Source organism: Rattus norvegicus, chromosome 6 (genome assembly GCF_036323735.1).
Source record: "Rattus norvegicus strain BN/NHsdMcwi chromosome 6, GRCr8, whole genome shotgun sequence".
NCBI classification, from domain to species: Eukaryota; Metazoa; Chordata; class Mammalia; order Rodentia; family Muridae; genus Rattus; species Rattus norvegicus.
In genome coordinates, this window is record NC_086024.1 from 135,187,625 (window position 1) to 135,194,052 (window position 6,428).

Genomic DNA, 6,428 nt, shown 5'->3' on the forward strand with positions numbered 1-6,428 from the left:
CAATTGGGGACAAGGACCTTCAGCGTTTGGACACGCAGATTCCCAATTAATTAAAAGCTTTAGAGCCAATCAAGAGTTGTTTTCCCGGGCTGTTTAGTTGATTCATTGATGTCCATCTTTTTGCCCTCAGCCTTGAAGTCATTGCCTGTGAAGTGCATTACTTGGGAAAACAAATGTTGTGATCTAATTTTTTTAAGGTACACTCAACAGGTCTTTCCTGGTTTTTTGTTTTGTTTTGTTTTGGTTTTGGTTTTTGTTTTTTGGGTTTTTGGGGGGGGGGTTGTTGTTGTTTTGTTTTGTTTTTGCGGAGGAAAGGGGAGAATCCTTTTATTTTTGTAGTTTGACAGTTTCACACATTTATAGAATTCAATAATTCCCACTCACCATTCCCTGCCCTGTAACCTCCCTCTCCCATTGTAACCCTTCCTCTCAACAAGTCCAGCCTCCGTCACTCTCGTTCTTTCTCTGTGTGTGACCCTCGTAGGAGTTACTTGCCTGAGCACGGGCGGGAAGCTATTTAGTGGAGCAAAGACAGTTTAGCAGCGTCTGTAGCGCCAAAGAAAATGACCCTTTTCCACCCCTGCCCCCACCCCTGCCCCCATCCCTGCCCCCACCCCTGCCCCCACCCCTGCCCCACCCCTGCCACCTGCAGACATTAATTTCCAAACGTCTCTCTCGGCATGGCAGGTCTCCTGTCCATGAGAAAATGGTGATGGGCCCAACCTTACTCAGGTCTTACACAGAATACTATGGCTGAAGCGAGTTAATGGGTTCAACGGCTGTGCCAGGACCTGAAGACATCTTTTTGCTACATATCTCCCCGACCCCAACTCTTGCTTCTTTCCCTCCACACACTCTTCTGCAACGTCCCCTGAGCCTTGAAGGGGATGATAGAGCCGTCTCATGTAGGGTTGGACACTCCACCGTCTCTTAATCTCAGACCTTCGGACAATTATGGGTTTCTGCATTTAGCAGAACATCAGCAGGAGGTTTCCCCCACAAGAGTCTATAGTCTCCCGTCAGCGTTGGGTTTTTCTGGCTGACACGGTTGGATGGTATTGACTCTGTCCCGGGTCTCATTTATTCTTCTCATGAAATTCTTACCTGTGCATGGATGATACCTTCTTTGTATACAGGATCTTTTCAGGTGTCTCTGGGTCTCTTAGCTTTGAGGTCATAAACTTCTCTAGTCTGTGCTTCTCCTGAAATCTCTTTACTTCCACCTCAGTCTTAGAAGATAACTTTGCTAGGAATAACAGTGTCAACTGACTGCTCTTGCTTTCGAGTCTTGAAATATTTAATTCCACGCTTTTCTGGCTTTTGAGGTTTCTGCTGAAAAGTCTAATGTTGCTCTGATGTTTTTGGCTTTGTAAGAAAGCTGGTGTGTTCCTTTTTGCAAATTTTATTGGTTTTTCCCCCCACTGTTTTTTACAGTCTTAACATTTTAACTACAATGTGTCATAGAGTGGTTCTTCTCTGACTGTATCTGGAGTCCTCTTGTACCTAGATTTCAGAGATTTTCTGCTATAATTTCATTTGAGTAGATTTTCTGTGTCCTTCGTCTATATGTGTGTGTGCACACATGAGGAGGTCAGAGGTAAACTAGGTGGGCTTACCACTGTGCTTCGGGGATCCTCCTGTCTCTGTACACACCCCACATTCTCAGCACTAGGGTTACAAATGCATGCGTGTTCGCCTGCCTTTTCCCATGAGTTCTGGAGATCCGAACTCGGGTCCTCACAATTGTGTGGTAGGCATTTTGACTAAGACATCGCCCCAATCGCACTTTGATTTTCAATCTCTGTTCTTTTTCGATCCGATGTTTAGCCCCTGATCATGGCCCATTTTTATTGTGAATGTCGGTAATACTTGGGGTTGGGGGGTGTTAGAGGCTTTTTTTCTGTTTATTTCTGAAATTATAATTTAATTACATTTCTTTCTTCTCTTTCCTCCTTCCAAACTCTCCTATCTATCCCTTCTACCCTTCTTTGATTTTGTGGTCTTTTTTTCCAGTTAATCTTTATTGCAATCATCTATGTATTTGTATATATGCTTCTCCTAAATATAGCCTGTCGGGTCCACACAGTGTTTCTTCTGCATGTGTTTCCAGGCCTGACAACTTGACACTGGACAGCCAATGCTGTGCTTTTCCCTGGAGAGGACCATGACCCACTCCAGCCTTGCTCTGATGCCTACAGACCTTTGTGTAGGGCAGAGTCCTCCTGGACTTGTCCCCCATGCAGTTTGGCCTGTTTATTGGTGTCCTCCTTGTTCCCCTCACGTTTGGGCATCATACCAGCGAGATTTTACAAATGTAGCTTCTGATGGTACCAGGAGACGCGACCTCACAGCAAAGCCCCTTACAATCTTTCCTTCCCCCACAATGTCCTCTGAGCTTTATGGGTGGCAGTGTTATGTATCTGTACACTGGGACTGGGACACAATAGTTCTGCATATTGATTGGCTGTGATTTCCTACAGTGGCCTCTGTCTGTTGCAAAGAGAAGTCTCCTTGATAAGGGGTGAAGACTACATTTACTGTATGGGATGTATGGGGTATATATAGGGTCTAAGGGTGAATGTCTATCGATTGTTGTTAGGGAGTCTGCTGGTCTAGTGAATTAGTAGTTGTAGAGACTCCTCCAATGACCGTGATTTCACTGAGTGGTTTTCCAGGTTTCCTCCTCGCTGAGGTGATCCTAAGTCCAATTAGAGAGCTGTTGGTACCTGCCAAGGTATGCATGCTACTTCTGCACCTCATACAGTTATCATTCCATGCTGGTCATCGTTGACCCATCAGAGCTGGGTAGAACTGATGGTTGCTGCCCTCCTTTGGAAGCTTGCATGGTGCCTTCTGGTGCCATGAAAACTAGTCCTCAGGGAGGGGGCTCCTCAGTTCAGGGGTGTATGGGTCCTGTTTTTGAAGTGCATTGTCTCTTCAGAAATAAGAACTCCCTGCCACCTCTGGGGTGTAATCAAGGGCAACAAAAATAGGATCTGTTCTGGATATCTCTTGGGGAACCTTAGCCAACATTAGAAAGGAGACTTCTCGTGTCCTGAAGAGAGGAAACGCCATAAGCCTTACGAGAAATTTTCATTTAGTTTATATATGTATATTTATACGCTGAATTACTCACATTGCAGGGTTTTGGGTGGTAAACAGATAATGCCATGATTCTCTTTGGGTCTTACTGTTACTTTACCTCCCTCCTTCTCCCTACTGATCTCCCTCCTCCTTCCCAAAGAAGTTCCCCATTCCCCTCTTCCCTGTCTGATGATTTGTATTTTATCTCAGCTCCTTTTGTACCCCATGAACACTTTGGTTTGGTCTCTGATCATGTCCCATAGTTTGAGTTGTTGTCACGTTTAGACTTTAATTTATTATCTAGGTGACAGACAGACAGATGACAGACTGCAGACTGCATGACTGACTGATACGCAGTATTTTTCTCGAAGTTGCCTTTCCTTTCTCCTCCCTCCTCTCATCATCTACCAATGGTTTTGGTTATTTGCTTATTTGATTGTTTTACTGGTTTCCATTTCACCTTTTTTTTTTGTCCCCAACATTTCTTTTCAGCGTACTTTTCAAAATCTTGATCTCCCTGATAAATCTCTCACCCATGATGCCAACCTCTTCCCCTCTTCCATGACTTCTTTGTCCAGTCCTCGGTTGGTTTGTGTCCTCTCTGACGTCGCTGATCATTTTTACAAGTAGACTTTTGCGTTCTTCGTCTTACGTTTCAACCGTTTCCCTTACTTTTGTGCTCAGTAACCAAGGAGCTGCGATCTTTAGGAGGTGCTGTGTTGCTTTGCTTTTTAGTGTTTCTTGGGCTGCTGTGTGAGGGTCCATCGGTTTGGATACAGCTCTCCCAGCTTCATTTTGGGAATCTTCTTGGAGAGAAGTCTACTCTTGGGCTGATACCGAACCCAGTCTAGGCAGCTGTCAGAAGCCCTCCAGAACGGTCTTTGCTTTGGGAACATTCTTCCTTTGGATACCAGTGTAGCAGAACAGGCTGAAAGTTATAGAGGGAGAATAGAAGTGAATTTGTAAAAATGAAACCACATGATACCAGCAAGGATTAGCCTCGCCTTTGCTGGGCTCTGGTGCATAGCATAAAGGGAAGCCTGTCTCTGAATCATAGCATAAAGGGAGCCCTGTGTCTGATGCACAGCATAAAGAGAGCCCTGTCACCCCACCTTCTTCTTCTGTTATTATTACTTTTTCTAGTGCTTGACACCTTTTCTTTTTATTGTTCGCTTGCAAAATGGGTGTGCTAACAAGGACTTGGCCTGAAGGTGAGTTTCAAAGAGAAAGCTGTACCGAGTCTCCACCCTAAAAATCCTCCAAAGAGCTTCTCCAGGCCTAGGATTTTTCCCAGCTACCACCCCTGAAATGTCCTTTCCTCTTTTGAAAATGGGAAATATTCCACTATGAGACGGTTTCTACCTCATTTTCCTAAACCCGGATTTAAACACCATCTTCTCCACCAGCCCCTGTCTCTTGTTTCATTTGCCTCTCCCCCAAGACCCTGGCCCACAGAAGCACTAGGCACTAGGACCTCCAGGGCCAGGTACCACTAAGAGCCTCTGTCAGTTATACTTAGCTTTGCAGCAGGTGGGCAAGGCAGATTCTCCCATGCTCCTGAGACCAGTTCATTCAGGCTAGAGTGGTGATTACATTAGCCAAAGAACATCACCGGGGTGTGTGAAGGACAGAGGAAGCCAGACAAGCCCTGAGTCCAAACCTAGTCTTCATGCTTTAAAACCCACAGAGCATCAAACGCCCCTGGGGAGAGATGAGGTCATAGAAGTCCAGGGCTTGAGGAGGCTTCCAAGTTCTGAGTCCCAGCTGTAAGCTGTGAGATCCGTGGGTCAGCTACTAACTTGAGTGATAAAGTCATCTCCTGTCCTCAGAGGGCCAGGCTACTGACCACTGCTCCATTCACTGCCCAGACCCAGTCTCCAGCTAACTGAATATTGCCTCCTCCTCCCCACCACTGCGTCTCACAGGTATTTCCCGACGTAATAACATGGACCGGAGTCCAGGGCACCCACCCAAGTGCCCCATAGACATCTGTTAATTATCCAGTTTCTTGTGTCTAAGGGCAATAAACTAGACTGGAGACAAATGGTTAAAGACAGAAGTAGAGATGATGTACAAGGTAAAGGAAGGTATGCCCGACAGTGGGTAAGCTAGTTCACAGCAAGAAGAAGGCTTCTACCCTGCCATACCACCCCAGAAGCCCTGCTGTCCTATTAGTAGGCAGTCTAACTGGAGTGAGTTATGTCATGGTGGTCTGGCTGACTGGCATCTCCCTAGCAATTAGAGGCATCTTCCCTTGACAACGTCTATTGAGATCTATTGCTTTTTTTTTCTTTTTTCTTTTTTTCGGAGCTGGGGATCGAACCCAGGGCCTTGTGCTTGCTAGGCAAGCACTCTACCACTGAGCTAAATCCCCAACCCCCTATTGCTTATTTTTAAAATGGATTATGTGGGGTTTTATTGACTTGTTTGAGTTCTTTATAAATATTAGATATTAAGCAGAAGTATACTTGGTATTTCCTTTACTATATACGTTCTTTACAGTCATCTCCTCTGCAATACAGAAGCCTTTCAGTTTGCCGTAATACTGCGTGCCCTTTCCCACAATCCTTTCCCACTTCGACGTCATGATGTTTTCTTCTAGTATTTTCATAGCTTGTAAGTCTTTGGCTGACTTTTTGTTTGGAGGATGTTATCATTAATTATACATGTATATCATGTGATTAGTTTGGTGTGTGGTGATTTGATACAGACACCAGTGATTGAGTCATGGCAGTTGGCCTCTCTGTCCCCATGTCTCCTTTACTCTGTCCCAAGGCTTTGAGCTCTTCCCTCCTGCTCTTTGAACTGTAGCAGCTTCGGGATGCTATTCCATTACCAGACGTATACTTTCATCTAACAAGTTTGGATCCCTGTTGCCCAACTCCCTCTGCCTTCCCTCCCATACTCTTCCCAGCCTCTGGTGATCACCACTCCACATTAGATTGGCTTTCTCTCGGTTTCACATACAAGAAAGGATATAGCACGTCTGCCTTGCTGTGCCTGGCTTGCACCACTTATACTAATAAATATCCTTTGACTCCATTTTGCTGCAAATGGCAGGACGCCTTCCTTTCTTGACTAAATAGTATTCCCTGTCTACAGTATGTATTCTTGATGCATTCATCAGTCCATGGACATCTGGGTTGACCCACATCTTGGACATCACAGACGGTGCTACAATAAGCATGAGACATTTTTCATCATAGTCTCAGAAATAGAATTTGTAGATTATCTGATAGATCCTGTGTAGATTTTCAGGACAGCTCCTTGCCACTCTCCACAAGGACTGTGCTTTCTTCCTTTTCCACCAAAGAGGAACTCTATTTTGGGGAGGCTTGAGAGAT

At 45.1% G+C, this 6,428-nt stretch overlaps 1 long non-coding RNA gene across 1 annotated transcript; it reads right to left on the minus strand.

Annotated features, from left to right (window-relative positions):
• Nucleotides 1–3,080: 3,080 nt before the first annotated feature.
• Nucleotides 3,081–4,774, minus strand: LOC134479477 (uncharacterized). Its single transcript, XR_010052859.1, has 2 exons — nucleotides 4,600–4,774; nucleotides 3,081–4,012 (listed from the first exon to the last, which is right to left on the minus strand). It is a non-coding gene; the product is annotated as an uncharacterized LOC134479477 (long non-coding RNA).
• Nucleotides 4,775–6,428: the final 1,654 nt, after the last annotated feature.